The sequence below is a fragment of the Sminthopsis crassicaudata genome, chromosome X (genome assembly GCF_048593235.1).
Source record: "Sminthopsis crassicaudata isolate SCR6 chromosome X, ASM4859323v1, whole genome shotgun sequence".
Lineage (NCBI taxonomy): Eukaryota > Metazoa > Chordata > Mammalia > Dasyuromorphia > Dasyuridae > Sminthopsis > Sminthopsis crassicaudata.
In genome coordinates this window covers 19,436,210-19,455,142 of record NC_133623.1, presented here as the reverse complement: position 1 = coordinate 19,455,142, position 18,933 = coordinate 19,436,210, and the positions used below count along the sequence as shown (strand labels likewise).

Genomic DNA, 18,933 nt, shown 5'->3' with positions numbered 1-18,933 from the left:
TTGTTGTTGTTATGTAGCATGATAAATGTGGAAATATTTATAGAATTGCAAATATAAATAAATTATATATAAAACCTATATTGAATTACTTGCTGACTAGCAGAGAAGTGGGGAGGGAGAGAGAAAAATTTGGAACACAAGGTTTTTTTGCAAGGATGATGAAAACTATATTTGTAGTATTTTGAAAATTAAAAGCTATTAGTGAAAATAAATTAAATATGAAATCATATGCCTTTGTCGGGAAATGAGGGTGTTTACCCTTAGTTGGCAATTTATGAATGAATAGACTCCTCACAACTGGGAAGAGTCCTTAATTGTGTGCTTTTAAGGCAAAGCCAAAAAACCTGAAGAGGTAGGAGATGGAAAAGATGGAAATTAGTTTGCTAGGTTCAAGTGAAAGTATTTCCTGTTAATTTAGCTGACAACAGGTTTTAGATGTTTTAGATGAGAGATTTAAGATAAGGGAAGAGGGTTATCAATTTGGTGGGGCTAACTGCCTTTCTCTTTTGTGGGCCATTCTGCAAATACATTTTTGAGTATACAGAGTCTTGGCTGTTTTATGCTCTGCTGAGCAGCTTTCCTAAGGGAAAGTTGGAAGCATTTGGAATCCAGGTAGGAAAATCTGAGATTATCTTGGTAGATGCTTGTTTTGAAACTTTCAGTATTCATGCCTTTTTATTTTGTCTTCTCCCTGTTCTCCTATATGCTGCTTTGCCCAAATGATGTCTCCAATGACTGTCTCTGATTTCTTTCTAGTCTAATAAAATCTTGTCTTCCTTTTACTCAGTATAAGCTTGATGGGAAAGGCTTAGGAAGACATTTTGGAAACAGGACACTGACTATTCAGGTGACAGATTTAACAGCAAAGGGAAAAAACTAGGCTTCCTAAAACTCTGAATGTGTATTTATTCTAGTAGTCTAAGCAGGGCAGCAGCGAGGAATGACCCCAACCAAATGCTGTCTGTGTTTGCTGGAGATCAGGATGCTGCACTCTTTTCCTCAGACATAAGAACAAGGGATCAAGGTGAAATGTTGTTTTTCAGTTGTGTCTGACTCTTTGTGATCCCATTTGGCATTTTCTTGGCAGAGATAGCAGAGTGATTATTTGCTTCTCCAGGTCATTTGACAGATGAGAAACAGAGGCAAACAGGGTAAAGTGACCTACCTAGGGTCACACAGGAAGGAAGTGCCTGAGGCCACATTTGAACTCGGGAAGATGATGCTTCCTGAGTCAGGACCCAGTGAGTGCTCCGTGCACTGTACCACCTAGCTATATTGAATAGAAGCATAAATTTTGGTTGGGGTTAGGGGGAAATATGTAATTCAAAGTATGGAGGGATGATTTCTTTACTCTCCTCAGCTTTCTTCAACTTTTCTCTGATTAAGTGCCTCACAGCTGCTTTTGCTTATTAATACTCTTGTAGTTATCATCTAATGCTCCTATTTGGAGTATGTGGTCTAAGGAGCTTCTGCTTTTTGTAAAAGCAATAATGCCAAAAGACAACATTTTCAAGTAGTTTATATGAGGCCTATTAAGTAGACATGTGCTGCAGTTGAGCACAGAAGTGAAAGGACACCAAGGGGAAGTAAGGAATTGCACAATGTCAAAAAATCCAGTGGACAAAATATGCTGGGGTAGTTGGTGTGATTGTACATAACATAATCAAATCAGTACTTAGTCAAAGTGGTCAAAAGTGCCTGAAAGATGGCTCTTTACTAAGGTTGAGTAACAAAATGGTGACTGCCTGGATTAGAGTGTTATTATGGTAGAACCTATTTCTCAATAGCTAAATGGTGCAGAAGCAAGCTTCCTCTAGGGAGAGAGAGTAGGGAATAATTATAAATTGGGATGGCAAGTAAGAGACAAAGCCTCACTCAGGAAGACTACAGATAACCAAGAACTTGTTTTAGGAGAATAGATGAGCGCACTTGGCTTTGTCTTTTTGTTTTTAACTTAATTTATGATTCAGTTAAATTCTACCTTCTCTTTTTTCCACCATCACCCCCTTTCATTGAGAAAACAAGAACTTGTCTCTGTCTTTGTCCACATCTAGTTTTGTGTAGCTAGAAAATTGTCTGACTTCAGGCTTATGGTAGAAGTCAGGCTGACCTTGAAGACTCCAGTGAAGCTGTATGTGGCTGCAGAAATAGATTCTACCCAATTCCTATTTGGTTTGCGTTTTAGATTCCCCAGATTTGAATGTTTACCCTTAACTACTGATATATATTTATATATAGCCAGAAATGAATCTAGCTCTAAAATGTCTGGCTCATTTGATCTGGAAGGCATATTCCAAGGATTTTGAAATCACACCAAATTGACCAGGGTAGAACATGCTGATGTCTTATTTTACAAACAAATTCTAAGTATTGTCATATTTTTATAATATTCATATGATTTCTTAGTTTTGCTTCTAATATCAATATAAATGCTTCAAAATAGATTCTGTGCTTATTTCCTAATAATTAAATGTTGAAGTTTGGATTAACAAAACATTCTAATTTACTTTAGATGAACAAGTTTTTTTATAATCATTTTGCTTTAATTTCATGCAAAACTATGATGTGGATACCTCCCAATCTGATCTAACAAGCTTTTATTAATCAGCTACTTCTTTATAGTAGAAATACAAGGAGAAAAATGAACAATTTCTGCCATCAATAAGATTCATTTCCAGATTTAGAGGCAAAGGGCAAGGTGTAGATCAAGTAAACTGGGAAAAACAAAACAGTCAACCAATTTTACTGATCAGACTTTTGTGTCAACATGGGTTAGGTGAAATCAAGGATATTGTAGTGTATTCATTATTGGGGAAAAAATATTTTTTCTGTATAAAAGATAGAGGAATATTCCATTGCTCACTGTAGACAGGCTCTGAATATGTACAATGCAGATTTGCACATACCCCATGATCTGTAGTCTAGGTGCCCAGAGCACTGAGAGGCCAAAGGACTGTCCCAGAGTCATATCATGTCAGAGACAGAGTACATGTCAGAGACAAGACTTGAATCCAGGTCTTCCTTGCTCTGAGTGCAAGTTTCTTTACCATTTTTCATTATCTGTTCCATACATTCCAGAAATGCAGCCATGAAATAAGTTATGTTAATTCATTCCTTTGGCACCATAAGCACAAGCATTGTGCTCACAGCAACACTGTTAGATGGGTAAAGTATTGTTAATTACAATTGTAATTGACAGATGAAGAAACTGGGGTTCAGATAGATGAAACAGTTTCTTTACACTCAGATTGGCAAGGGAAATTTCACCTGGGAGCTCTGGACTGGGCATCGGGAAGACTTCCCCTTAACTGGTGGACTTCAAAAAAGGCTGGGTGACCAACTAGTTACCAGGCATTGTGGGATTAAAATACCAATCACATCAGTGAAATTCTCCAAGTATTATAGTGAGTACTATGGGCTATCTGCAGTGTGTCAAATATTCCCATGAAGTGGCAATGCTTCTGCCAAAAATGTTAGTACTTAACAGCTGTATGGTATTTACATAGCTACTATTGGTATTATTGTTCTCCTTGAGTGAGAGTGGAAGAGAGCAAGCTTTGGGATAGCGATTGGCCTCTATGCAACAGAAACAAGCAATGCTTTGACTGGAACAATACTATTTATTGCTCATTGGAGACTGCTGTAACCTTCAATAATAATATTGAGTTGAAGGTTACTACAGATTCCATTATTTCTGCTTTGTAGTCAGAATCCTTACCACTATCAAGGTCACCTTCAATTTCCCTGCTTGAAGAGACAGCTGTCATGATGAACATCCCAAGTTTATAGGGAAACATGTTTTTCAAATGGAATTTGGAAGTTGGTAGCATTGAAGATGATTCTCAACTGATGGCTGCATTAATTGCTTATTTTACAGCTCTTGTTCACTGTAAGAGAGGTTTAAAACAATGTTCTATATTCTAAATATTTTTGTTGTTGGATTTAAATAATGACTGCAGCCTGGAATTTAACATGGTCACTCTGCAGTGATTTTTACCATCTAATTTAAAGCCAGCTTAAACAAAAGGTGTTGGAAGAGCATGAAAAAACATATGTGATCCTATACACCAGGGAAGAATGTGATGAATAAGGATAATAGGTGATAGAATTCGCCAGTTTTTTGCGGGCCTGATTCCTTTTACAGCTAATGACAGTTCATGACCTAAATCTCCAACTATCATGGGAACAATTCCCTAGAATTAATTAAATTCTCTGAAATAACGAGGCTGTATACTCATATTAAAGTTAAATGAAAATATAATATAGGCTATTAGGAAGAAATCATAAAGCTAGAGTATCTAGCTTGTCCTCAAGTTCTCTCATATATGTTTTCTTTATTCCTTGTTGAAATGAAGCTCCTTAAAGATTATTTTATCATCAAATTAGGAAGTAATCATTGTGTCCTTAATGACAACATTAAATTCTATCTATGTTTATATATGTATAAGGATACATACTGCTATATGCATGTTTACATATAGAGGTAAGTAGATATTTGCATAAACGCACATGTATTCACATGCATATGTATACATATGTATGTGTATTCTCTTATTTCCAACTTGACAGTCACCCATTGGTTTAGTGAAAGGGCTCAATAGTTTAAAGCCTCCTAAGTTTTCAGAAAGATTAATGAACCAATGAATATTCATTAGAGCTTAATGAGAATGTGTTCACTTTTAAGGTCTTCTGTAAAAGTACATAGGGGAAATCCAGAAAGAGATAGCTAGTAGTTATATAGTAGTTTAGAGTATGCAAAGTATTTTACAAATATTATCTCATTTTTTCTTATAATCACCCTGAGAGGCTTACTATTGCCATTTTAGTGATAAGTAAACTGAGGCAGTTAATAGATAAGTGAGGTGTCCAGAATCCACCCAGCCAATAAGTGTCTAATTCTAGATTTGAAATCAGATTTTTCCTACTTGTAAGTCAAGTACTTTATCCATTGTGTCACCTAACTAGCTCCCGCTTACCTGGAAAAGATAAAGCTATGGATAGCTCTATCTGTTTTTATAGACCTATATATTTTATATCTTTATTTTAGGTTGTAAGACCTACTTTGGAACTCTGATCCCTCTTTTCATTTAGGTTGCCTTTGAAGTCACTACCCAACCATCCCATTGATATCCCTCTCTAGTATCCTTGCCCAGAAGGTCAAAATCTACTGTTTCTTGATGAAATGTTTGACCCATATTAATTAGTATTAGATTCTTCAAATATATAAACTATTCCCTGGGAGGAAGCTAGATATGTGGGGAAGCTATATGAACTCTTGCTGTACTTGTGTTCAGTTAAGAAATTGTTTTGGAGGAAGCTATGATTTCCCTTAACTGAATCCAGCAGATTGTCACTGGCTTCATTATTATTATTATTATTATTATTATTATTATTATTATTATTATTACACAGTCAATTGTGAGACCAAGATTCTTCTAACTTCTGAAATCATCAGAGCTTGGTTTAGTGTGTCCCTACCTTCAAGGACCTAATAATCTATTGAGGAGAATATAATGTACATGGGCAGGAAAATTCAAAGTCATTTCATTTCATTTTTTAAAATTGGATTGATTTTTTTTTTTTACATTTTAAGTAATTACATTTCCCAGTTGATTATCCTTCCTCTTCCCCTTTATCAGAGAGCCACACTTTGCAGCAAACAATTAAAAATAAAAGTAAAATGAATCAACATTAAATGTAGTGTTTCACACTCAAAAAGGGATAGAGGCAAGTTTTTCTTAAAGTTCTTTCAAAACAAGTTTAGTCATTACAATTAAACAGCATTCAGTTTTTATTTCTTTATTTCTCAATATTATTATTACTTTGTTTTATGTTTGTAGTGATAAATTCTTTGGGTCAGAGGATATAAACATTTTGGTCATTAACACAAAGAAAACATAAAAGTAGAGAGAGTTACCAACTAAGAACAGGGAAGGCCCCATTTAGAAATATTCTTCACCTTGGTGCTTGTGTTGGTTAATAAATCATCTCTTCTCTGTGTTCCTTTCTTCCTCTGAAATGAGGGAGCTGGATGAGATGACCTCTTAGTTGAAGAGATCTCTCACTTCTAAATCAAAGAGTCTCTATAACCCTTGGAGCTAGAGCTAGTGATATCAGATTTCTGCTGCTAGAAGGCTTCCTTTAGCATGTGGGCTGTAATTAACATATAGATGTAATATTATGATGCAGTGGGATAGAAGAGAAAATGTGCATTGTGGTATTATAATGATGCATAAACTATAATTCCTTGGATTCGACCAATACACAAGGAAATGAAAGATACAGTTATCTTCTTTGCTGTAAATGTTCAGATAAATTGGCTTATTTCAAATTATGGAACAGCTGCTCTTTCATATAGACCGTTTTATGCAAACTTCTGACAGCTGTAAATTTTTTTTAAAGTACTTAAATTATGATTTCATGGTTCCCCATCAGGAAAAAGTGTCACATGTTTTGTTTATTTATGGCTTGAGTCTGTTTTGTGAGAGCATGATCAGTGGAACTGCATATTAAAAAGGGAAATTGGATTCTGAGCTACTTAAGAAACACAAGCAATTTGCGTTTCAACTAGACATTTAAAAGAGAATCTACAAGAATAAAAGTGATGTAATGCATACATTTGTTAGCATGCCAGAGTAATGAGCCCCCCAGTCTTTTCTACATAATGATTGCAGAGTCAAATACTTAAGAACAGATGTTCCATAATCTCTATTACCTGTTTCATTGAATTTCAAATTTGCAAAGCTTTTTGTATCTATATCCGTCGGCAGCTTCACCTTTCATTGTCTTGCTCTACTTGTGTTTGAATTTGCCAGGAATACATGTAGTGGGAAAACACAACTATATGAAATAGAAGCAGGACTTCTCCTTTTGTAAGGACTGTCTTGTAGACTTGTCCATCTATGTTGGCAACACCAGGCACTGAAATCCAGAATCATGTCTGTTCTCTTAATGACAATGAACCTGAACACAACATCATGTCAAAATGGTGAAAACAATATCTTACTGGGTTTTAGTATAGAATTCCATTTATATCTTTCTCTATGTATTTGTACTAATGGCATATATCCTTTGGGACTAAATGGGCTTCACAGAAGAATTAAATCAGGACTTATTAAACTGTTTACATTCTTGCCTTTTTGCCCAAGAAATTTTTACATGACCCTGGATATATAACTAGGTAGGTGTGTGTGTGTGTGTGTGTATAGGTATAGAATATGTATAGTATGTGTGTATACACGTACACACACATATATATAAAGTATACTATATATATAAAAGGTATACAAATCAAACATTTACTGAGAATAAATCATAATTTTCAGCCCCTCATATTCAGTTTTCCAAGTCCATAAGGGTTTGCAACTCAATTTAAGAAGCTTTGAATTTAATGAGCTAGTTAATGCTGAAAGCCATTGGCTTGTTTAAAGTGAAGACTAAAGGGAAAGGTTCACTGTAAACATCCAGTGGAACAGGAGGCAGGAATAGTAAGTAAAGGAACCTAGGGCATTCCAAAGAGCTTCTACTTGGGCAGAAGTAGAGATAAGGTTGCCCTCACAGAGCCTTCGGCACAATATTCTTCATTCCACAGCAGGAAAAGGGGAGCCAGTATGGTTAGGGACTCCTGAGACCATGCTACAGAGAGGCTTGATCATGGCAGCCTTAGAATAAGGGTAGATACAATGGCTTATATGGAATGAACAGATTCCTGTGACAGGGAACTGGTTTGGTTTTTCACTGAAATCACAGAGGAACTAAAGTTTCTAGCTCAAAATAGAAGATATCATAAACAAGGTATTCTAGAGAAAGGCCGGGACAGAAAGGAGGAATAAGGTGAATAATGTATGTGGGAAAAGGAAATAGGGGGAAATAGATAGACAGCCTTGTGGACTGAGAGAGACCAGGCATGAAAAACCAAAAGCTTTTTCACTCTGGCTCTTTTTTTTTTAAAGCTATGCTAGAAATGCAGAGGCTCTTCATAGACCTGATCCTACTCTTGATTGTCATAACAGATTTAAATAGTTCCTTTTTCCATCTGAGCTGCTTTGCCCAGTCCTCCTTTCCCTCCCTCCCTCCCTCCCCATTACTGGGACCCATATTAATGTCTAACTTTTTTTTTTTTTTACTACAGCTTTTTATTTACAAAATATGTGCATGGGTAATTTTTCAGCATTGACAATTGCAAAATCTTTTGTTCCAATTTTTCCCCTTCTTCCCTCCACACCCTCCCCCAGAAAATATTCAATATGGAAATTCAATTTATCTGGAATATTTGATTGATATTTATGAAATTTCATAAATCAATTTTAACTCAGCAAAAAATATATGTATGCATACCAAATGGCAGGTAGTAATGTCTAACTTAACTTTGGACTCTATTTAGACTTAACTCGCTGCAGCTCAGAACTTTGATCCAGTTTTCTTTCAGGTGGTTTTTCTTACTCCTTTGTCAAGTTTTACAAAGTAAACTTGGATACTTTGGTATGGCACTACATTTGTGAATAAATTTAGGTAGATGAGGAAATATCACTTTAGTTATTTCAGTCTTTCTGTAATGAATGTTTTATGCTCATATTCATATACTTTATGAATCTTGGTAAGTAACTTCGCAGAATTCTGTTATTTTGAATGAAACTTATTTTCTTATTCTGCTTGGGATTATTGGTAATATATTGTACAGAAAGACTGATGATTTTTGTGGGCTTGTTTTGTACCTTGCTTCATTATTGAAGTTATTATTTCACTTTGTTTTAGTTGAACTTATAGGCTTCCCCAAATATCATATGATTTATAAAAAGTGATACTTTTATTCTTTGGTTTTGCTTATTCCCTCAATTTCCTTTTGTAGTGTTACTGCCTTCACAGTTTTTCTAAAGTAAATCAAACAATACTAATGACAATGGACAAGACATCTTTGCTTTACCACTGAGCTTATTGGGAAGGTCTCTAACATATCTCCATTGTAAATAATTTAAACTTTTGCTTTTCAGAAAGGAAAGACCTGACTTGGATCAGTTTCCTAATATTTTAAGCTCAATATTGTAGCAATATAAGATAGTCCATCTTTTGTCGTTGTTATTCTGTTGCGTCCAATTTGTTGTGATCCCATGAACGACAGCACACTAGGCCCTTCTTTCATTCACTCTCTCTAGAAATCTGTTCAAGCTCCTGTTCATTGATACCATGATGTTATATGTACATTTCATCCTCTGCCATACTTTTCTCCTTGTGCCTTCAATCAGAGAGTTTCCAATGAGTCCTCTCTTTTCATGATGTGGCCAAGAGTATTTGAGTATCATCTTTGGTATCTAACCTTCCTGTGAAAAACTTGAATTAATTTCTGTAAGTATTGGCTGATTCTGATTTCTTTGCTGGCCAAAGGACTCTCAAAAGTCTTCTCTGGCCCCACAATTCAAAAGCATTGATTCTGTGGTACTCAGCTTTCTTTATAGTCCATCTCTCACAGCCGTACATTGCTACTAGCAAAACCATAGATTTGACTGTTTTAACCTTTGTCTGCAAAGATGATGTCTCTGCTTTTTAGTACACTGTCCAGATGGAGGAAGCTTCTTTTATTTTCATGGCTGCAGCCATTATCTACAGTAGTATTTGAGCCTGAGAATATAAAATTTGGCACCGCTTCCATTTCTTCTCCCTCTGTTTGCTAAGAAGGTATGGGACTAGTTGCCAAGATCTTAATTTTTTTTTTGATGTTAAGCTTGATGTTGTTTCCTTAACTTTTATTACTAATTTGTTATTTATTTATTATTATATTACTGATTTATTACTTATTGATATTAAGTTTCCTTAGCTTTTATTACTCTCCTTTTTTTATTTTTTACTTTTATTACTCTCCTCACCTTAACCAAGAGGCTTCTTAATTTTTTTTACTTTCTGCCATCAGAGAGATATCATTTGCATATTTGAAATTATTGATATTTTCTTCCAGCAACCCTAATTCCAGCTTTTTATTCATTCAGTTTGGCCATCTGCCAGTTAATAAAAGGAGGTTTACTTAGCTATGGAAGAAAAAGGATACACAACCAGGATATTCAATGAGGTTACCAAGTTGATTGTCCTTTCGTGTTCTGATGTTGGTCATCTTTTGCCTTTTATTCTTCGGTAATAACAAGGATGCTGTTTCATCAACCTATTCTTTAATCCCTGGAGCTACTTAAATTCCTGGGGCAGTTTCAATGTGTTATAAAGAAAAATCTAACCTAACTTGCATAGAGTGAGTGCTTATGTTTTTGCTTCTACCATGTCCCATACTTTTTTGGAAAGGTTCTAAAATCTATCAAATGGCCATATGGTCCTTTAAATAAATGGTCTGAGGGCCATTACAGGACAGCTCTGACATTGAGGATGCATTAAACATAACATAAGTAGTTCTGTAGAAAGAAAAAAAAACTTAAATAAAAAGATAGCAAAACAAAATGAAACAATTCCATAACCCTTTGAAAGAATGATCAAATATACAGCGACAAAAGCAAAAAATAACATGCTCCCCACCTTTGAAAAGAACATAAGCTTAGGGGAGAGGAAATCATTGCAGGCTAGACCTGATTCATTGACTAGTTATCATATGGTTTCAGTCTTAATTATGCCATAAATTAGGACCAGACTGTACCATAGAATAGCCAGGGCAAATGTAGTGTTTTATTTTAAGAAAGAATGTTAAGCTACTTCTTTTTTAAAAAAAATAATTAATTTTTTTGCAAAAAAAAATATGCACAGGTAATTTTTCAGCCTTGACAATTGTAAAACCTTTTGTTCCAACTTTTCCCCTCCTTCCCCCCACCCCCTCCCCTAGATGGCAGGTTGACCAAGACATGTTAAATATGTTAAAGTATAAATTAAATACAACATATGCATATATGTCCGAACAGTTATTTTGCTGTACAAAAAGAATCGGACTTTGAAACAGTGTACAATTAGCCTGTGAAGGAAATAAAAAATGCAGGCGGACAAAAATAGAGGGATTGGGAATTCTATGTAGTGGTTCATAGTCAACTCCCAGAGTTCTTTCGCTGGGTGTAGCTGGTTCAGTTCATTACTGCTCTATTGGAGCTGATTTGGTTCATCTCATTTGTTGAAGAGGGCCACATCCATTGTTAAGCTACTTCTAAAGCAAAGTGGCAAAGTACTAAATACAGGAGGCTGAATCCCAAAGTACCCACTGACTAGGTTATCTCTATGAAAAGGACACATGCTATGTTTGCTAGTTCTTCTCTAGTGGTATCTGGGAATGAGAGAGATAGTGGGGATAATAATGGTGACCTAACAATTATTCAGATAAATAATTTCCTTTGCATTTCCTGTTATCTTTTCCTTCTAGATTATTAGGATACCATGTTAAAGCCCATCTGCTCCTCTTGCCAGCTGATGAGAAATGTTTTATCTTGACTAAAGTGGGGAAAATCAATAGGACTTACTTGCTTTATGGACCATGACATTGAGGACTGTCTCCCTACCTGCTGCAGTGCTTTGGTCACAGAAGGATAAATTGGTGAGGAAAATACAAATAAAAATCTTTTTCTATTTTCTGTTCAAATGACTTGTTCATGAAGAAATATCTTCAAGAACACATTTTCTAGATGAATAACTATTGTTAAGAATATGACATGCAGTTGGATGAATAAGCTATAGAGCTATCCATTTTGTGTTTATGTGTGTGCATATAGATCTTGGATATATGCAAAAGGACAGTTAGCTTAGACCAAAATTTAACAGGAGGAGGAGAGGAGCCTACATTGGCTTGGGAAATTGCTTAGTTGCTTGTAATGATATCAAAATTAAACATTAAACAGAGGTCTTATTTTTTAGACTTTTATTCAAATATGGTCATGTCTCCTCCAGCAGATTATTCCCTCTGCCATTTCTACTCTGTTATGGATATTGTGTGACTGCTTCCTTGCTACCTACGGATATATCTAAGGCTTCCCTGATCTAATCAAAAAACAAACCATTACTTGATTAGTCCAACTCCAGATAGTAGTCACCCTCTATATATCTTTTTTCATAAATAAATTCCCTTAAAGTTATGTACAGTTAGTTCCTCCACTTCTTTTCATCTCATTCATTCTCTGCAAGGTGGCTTCAGACTTAAGTCACTGGACTGAAACTGCCCTTTCCCAAGTTACCAGTGGTTAGAATTCTTACAAGGTGCTAAGTCAGTGGAATTGATAGAGACAATGGTTGTTTAGCAGGGTGATCAACAGTTCTCTAGATGTACTTAGTACTTACTACATTTTCACAAGATTCACACCTTTAAGAGAGCATATATCCTCAACCAGGATGCGCTGCAGGAGATTCATAAGCCAGGATTCAGTCCAGGAGGAGGCCAGAGGCGGCAGTCGGGCAGGATGAAGGAAAACAGAGAAGTGGTGGCAGACTGTCCTGTGGAGAACACTGAAACCAAGATCTGGAAGGCCTCCAGAAAACTAGCCGAGTCCCAAGTGAAGGAGACAATAAAGGATCTGGACTTTAACTTCTGGCTGCATTTGGGGTGATTACACTGAATTGAAACTAAGACTGCTCCCAGAAAAGATTATATTTTAGAGAAGAACATTACATTTTGGCGCCTGAATGTGGGACCAAGAATCTTCATCTGTGACCCAGAAATTAGGGTGAGTACAAGGAAACTTTGTTAAAGGGCTAAAATAGTATTTCAGCTAAAATGGGACAGATGTTTAGAACACAGTCTGCTTTTCCTCTTCAAGGAAAATGTGTAGAGAGCATTGCCAGACTTATAAAAAAAATCAAGGTTTAATTATAACTTGGGAGCAGATCATTGATCTTTTACCAACTGTACAGTATATATCTGCTTGGTTTTCTAACGAAAAAGAATTGAATCTAGATGAATGAAAATTAGTAGGAGAGCAACTATGTCAATTCTACAATGAAAATGGACCCGACTTAATTTCCAAAGACACACTTAATACATATAATTTAATAAAACTGGCTTTAAGACATTATATAAGTTATAGAATAAGGGAAAAGAAGAAAGAGCAGGAGGGGGAGGTGCCAACTAAACTAGGTGAAAAAGGTGAAGAATCAGATAAAAATGGAGTTAAGTACAATTTTGAGTGTGATACTTCACAGCAGGAGAAATTAGGTCATTCCACATCCCCTGACCTACTTCACTCAATTAACCCTTCATGGGTATAGGGAGAAGGAGGAGGGGGAGAGGCAGTGACACAAACAGAATCACCTATTAAGCAGCTTATGACAAGATTAGAAAAGGCATTGGTCAAGGCTAAGAAAAAAGGACAGGATATATCTGATTTAAAAATAAATGCATGCTCTGTGATTGTCAAAAAAGGAAAAGACATACACTTCTTTTGATCTGGAAAAAATTTAGGATTTGAAAAAAGGTTGCACTCTTTATGGGGCTATATAATCTTATGTTAAGATGTTACTAGATAATTTGGCTTATGAAATCCTAATCCCCAGTGATTGGAAATCCATAGCAAAGACATGTTTAGAAGCTGGACAAAACTTGTGGCTTTCGGAGTATCATGAATTAGCATGAATTATATAGAATTGAAGCAAGCCACGATAGGCACACAGGAGTTAATGTACAAGTTACTTTTGAGTGACTAGCAGGTGAAGGTCAGTATGGAGAGAATTCAGAACCGATTAATTACCCAACAACAACTTTTGAACAGATAGCTACTGCTGCTATAAAAGCTTGGAATTCCCTCCCAGAGAAAAATGGAGGTAAAGCCTTCACAAAAATTAGAGCAAGGTCCCAATGAACCTTTTGCTGATTTGGTGGGACGTTTGTAGATAGCTGTCACAAGAACTATTGGAGAAAATGGAGCTACAGAAATTATAAGACGACTGGCTAAGGAAAATGCTAATGAGGTTTGCAGAAGAATTATATGAGGACTACACAAGAATGTTCCCTTAGAGGAGATCATAAGATGCTGTGCCACAGTGGGCAGAAATGCTTATTATACCCAGACTATGATGAACATGGGAAGACAGGGTCCTTCTTGACAAGGAACTTCTGGAGAGACTTGTCGATGCTTTCAATGTGGAAAAAATGGGCATCTGAAAGCTCAGTGTAGATATAGAGATAGAGTGAGAGGACAGATGAGAAAATAAGACCCCAAAACCTATGTCCCAAATGCAATTGAGGCTTCCACTGGGCCTAAGAATGTAGATTGATCCAGGGGAATGAGAGGCAGAGCCAAGGTCCACTACCTCGAACAAAAAACTGGTGGGGCATAATGGCAGCTGAGGTTACACCTTTAGAAGTTCAGGACTCTGATGTAATCAGATGACAAAACAGCAATCAGATGGCAGAAAGGATTACATTATCAGTTAACACATACACACACATACAAGTGTACACACTATACTGTTAGGAGAAGAAAGTGGAATAAGAACTGAGGCGGAGAGAATACAGAAGGGCAAAGACTCCAAACTGTTGGGAGGAGGCAGGAATTAAACTGGAAGCGGAGCTCAGGGTTCTGGCTGGGGATGAATTCCTCCCTTTGCAACATTCTGCATTGCAGCGATCCTAGGCTAGTACACACAGTCATGTCTCAAGTAGGCAGGTACAGCTGCATGATTCATACTCGGGTTATCCATGAACATGTTGTTGAAAGTTAGCAGATATCTTTTTTACAGGTAAGATCCTTTGCTTCTAACCCGAGTGCTTTCTTTCTTTCATAAAGCCAACAATTTCCAACCTTGATAGATCTAAAGTTCATAATAGTCACAACAAACTCCACTCCACTGCATGTACCCATTTTGGTGAGAAGGACTTTGAAGCTGCTTCTTTCCAGAGGAAGGTCATTCTTCCTTTCTTGCCTCTCTCCTCCAAAAACCTCAGCGATCAGGGAAAGGGACTGAGGAGCCAAAATGTTAGAGAGTAGGAAAAAAAAAAAGCCTGAGATCTGTTGCTTAGAATACATTTGCCCATCAGAGCACCATGTCTAGGATGTTGGAAACTTTGCTACTGATACTGAACATGTTCTTCCTGTCCATCCTTCCATCGGTTCATAAGCAAGTCGCAAGCCTCCCCCCACGAGTCAAACACATCCTCAGTGGAGTCGATCAGTTTGGAGTTGGATGTGCAGATGCTGGAGGCACAGTAGAGAGAACTGGAGGATGCGAGAGGGCATTCACTGCTCTGCCCAGAGGTCCTTGTGCTGGTCCTGGGGGCACACGCACCCCCACCAAAGTCCGCCTCTGACAGGTTGCTCTCGCTTCTCCCCTCTCTGGATCCATATGGGAATATCTGCTCTCTTGCCATGTGTAGCGGGGCTGAATGATTTCATCAGAAATCGTGTACATGGGCTCTGCACTGGGCTCAGCCAGATGCCCGTTCATTTTGGAGAACAAGAGACCCAGTCTCTTGAAAGACTCTTTCTTGGAGCTTGACAGTTTCTGAAGTGGGTTACTCATAAAGGAGCGCTTACTTGACCCACCAGTTTTGGGCTTAACCTGAGGAGTGGGGGCAACGGTCGCACCCCCGCTACTCGTCTTGGTAACCGACTTGGCTGGGGCTGAGGAGCTATGATCCCTTTTTTTTGCCACTTAGGTTGAAAGAGACCTTGGATTTGGCCTTTCCCCCCCCCCCCCCCCATCATTAGCATCATCCTTCTGGGAGATTTCAGTGCTGCTCGTGGAAAAGCTCCTTCGTTGCGGTTTGCAATTGCCCAAGAGGTCAAGCACCTCGTAATGAAACCTGGAGATTTCCTGCTTAACTCCTAGAATGGTAAGAATAGGTGATGTTTGTTGAGACCTTTGGTAGACAGTACCTCCATTTTACAGAGGAAGAGAAGATCTGGGAGGTATAATAGCTAGCCTAAGAAATGTTAGAGATACACTTCCTGATGCTAAAAATGTAAAACTGAATATTATTTTGAACTTGGTCATTCTCAGAACAGGGCTGGTTCTCAAATTGGAAAATTGGCTTTTGGCATCTTTCTACGTCCCTTACTGGCCTTTCTTTTGCCCCTTCTTGGTCCAGCTCTACCCTCGGTCTGCAATCCCTTCCTAGCGGTGTCTGTATTTCAACCAGGACTCATGAAGACAGAAACAAATGCATTTAAGGCTCAAAGGAATGACTCAATAATGGTAGCCTATATAACAGGTGGTAAAGTGATGTTTTTGGAAGCAGAATGGTGTGAGATTCGTATTGCCCAAATATCTACTCAGTGCTGAACTGTGGAGCTCTCTGAGGGAGGCTATGAATTCTAACTGTCTCCTTATGTACAGATAGGTCATCTCCCACAGCTCAGACTACAGAGAAATAAGTTGGGCTCTCAGTGGTGAAGAACATCATTGGCAAGCTCAAATTACCTTAAAGTTTTCTTCTGTCAGTCCATCATTTGTTTTGGAGTTTCTGATCATGGCTATGACGTATCTTTTTACCAAATTCCGTATCACTTCCTGGAACATAAAGCAGAACGTGCACTCCCTTCCTCTTGCCTAGCTAGCTCTCATCCTGGGATTCTCTGCTATAGTAGTTGACCAAGAATTCAGTAGAACTAGATTGTAGCTCAGCTGTACCAGTGGAGCTTTTGTTTGTGTCTGGAAAACCCGGTCCTGGACAAAGACTCCTAAAGCTACCTGCCAAGTCCATCTTTTTAACTCAAATGTATTTCCCATGGCAATTAACTCTGTTGCCATCCAGTGCATGTGCAGTGTGATATTGTGACTAGAGGGACTCGAGTTTGGAGGTAGGAACACTAAGTCCTAGCAGTTTCAGGCTTTGGCCTCTCAAGTGTGACCAAAGGGGTCCCTGAGGTAGAGCTGATTAGGTCTGGGAGGGGTCCTGAGACTTACCTAGTCTTTGAATCTTGGGGGTGGGCCTGTCACCAGGAGAGCTACTCTGGGCACAATAAAGGGCAGCAGGCCCTGGAGGAGAGGTAGGTGAGTTCTGGGTCAAATGGTGACTGCGAAGGGCTCTGGGGCACAGACCGCAGATTCCATGTCAGCTACTGGAGGGCGGAGAGGAGTGGTTTTGTTTGTTTGTTTGTTTTTGTTTTTAATTTGTTTTTTATATCCTTGGGTACCTTGAACAAATTGGGCACTTGAATGTTTATCGCATTAGATGGGTGTGTATTCATGGATTTGGAATTTATGGGACTTTTAGTCCAGTCCTCTTATTTCCTAGAAGAAACTGATTCGTGGAGAGGGGAAGAGAAGGGACTTGGCTCAGTAAGTGGCAGAACTGGCATTTGAACCCAGATTCACCGAGTGGAATTTCAGAGCTCCTCTTACACTAAGGATAGCCGTCCCTATCCCCTTCTAGACAAATCTTTCATGTGGGCAATGGGACAATGCCTTATCTAAATTTGCTATTGCCTCCTTTTTTTTTTTTTTTTTATTTTTTATTTATTTATTTTTTTTAGCCCATTCTCCCTGTCCATGATGCTGCTGGATGACCAGAAGAATCCCTCGCCTTCTTGCTGGATGCTCACCTGTCTTGTCCTGTTGAGCTTCTTCCCATTAGCTTGTCAGAGGAACCCTCATGGTATGAATATCCCCTGGCTGGGTAACTGCTGATGTCCAGTCTAAGGCTAATTCCAATGGGACCATCCTTCATACTTGCAGAACAGTCGGGGGGAATCAAGAAATCACAGCTGCTGCCACTGGCTCACCATTTGAATCCATGGAAGCTGTCAGGAAACCCTTGTGGGATATACTTGTTTCCTAAAACTATCCAGGGAATTGTGGAAACAATGGTGGGGAACCCCTCCCAAATCACGTATTTTCTGCTTTTCTTGGTCAGGGGGCCAGACCTAATTTTTACCCTTGGTTTGGATCCTTGGATCCCTAGAGAGAACTCTTGGTGTGGAAAAGCTTTCCACTGCTGCAGATAGGGAACATCAGATGAGAAATGAAGTAATGTGCTAGGCTGTGTCAGGAACTTGAACCCCCAGGGCTTCCTGACTCCAAGATTTGCCCTTTATTCTCAATAACATGGAGCCATCTGGAAAATAAGTAAAAGCTAATCTTGTACAGGAAGAAGAACTGCTGAGTCTCCTGACAATTCTCCCACTCTCTGTATGACATTTGAGTGTGATTATTCTTTGCTGGGAGGAAATGGGAATGGGTTCTCAGGGTTGCTGGAGCATCTGAAGGTAAACTGTCCAATTGTTGAATTAACATCTGCATTTTGGCATAGCCACAGAGGGTGAGCTAAGTCTCTAATTTTATTTTCTGGCTTCCACTGGATCTAATCTCTTTGTTTGTCTCGCACTCTGTCTGTCTGTCTCGCACTCTGTCTGTCTGTCTGGCACTCTGTCTGTCTGTCTCCCCCCTTTCTCCCCCCCAGAAAAAGCCCTCAACCAGTCTATGTGGAGGGGAAAATTAAGCCCAAGATGAGCCCCCAGCCTCTTGGAGTATCCTGCTCATGGCAGAAATGGTATTATACAACCAGAGCAGATGTTGCTTCCAGGCTGTGGGAGCTGGTCAGGAGCTCTTGTGCTGCTGCCTGATGTTGTAAGGCCTTACTTGGTAGTTTTGATTTTGAATCAAGCCGTCAGCATGGCGTTCCTAGAATCACAAAGGAACACGGGTGTTACAATGGCAGCCCCTGCCCTGGGAAATTGCCACTTTCTCCCCATAGCCAAGGAAGGCAGTAGGTCATGCACTCAGAGCTACAGGCTAGAGAGAGCAGGTGCTGCCTAGGACCAGGGAGGTTACCATTGAGCCTGATTTTATGAAATGTCCCCCTCTCCCCCAAGGGGCAGCCTTACAGTGAACATTTTCAGGTTGCCATGCTTCCTTCCGTTATTTGCCGAGCCCCTGTTGGCGTAAAAGTGCCTGTGGAACCACTGGCCCAGGTAGCAGAAGGACTTGGGGCTTGGGATGATGTTGAAGGGAGGTGGTAAGGTGGCCCCTTCATCAAAGTAACTCATCCAGAGCTTGGTTCGGGCAAATTTCCACTCAATGTCTGCATGGTCC

At 38.6% G+C, this 18,933-nt stretch overlaps 1 long non-coding RNA gene across 1 annotated transcript; it reads left to right on the top strand.

Moving 5' to 3' along the window:
* Positions 1–489: 489 nt before the first annotated feature.
* On the top strand, positions 490–18,444 carry LOC141548527 (uncharacterized). Its single transcript, XR_012483990.1, has 3 exons — positions 490–612; positions 11,339–11,509; positions 17,376–18,444. It is a non-coding gene; the product is annotated as an uncharacterized LOC141548527 (long non-coding RNA).
* The last annotated feature ends 489 nt before the right edge of the window (positions 18,445–18,933 follow it).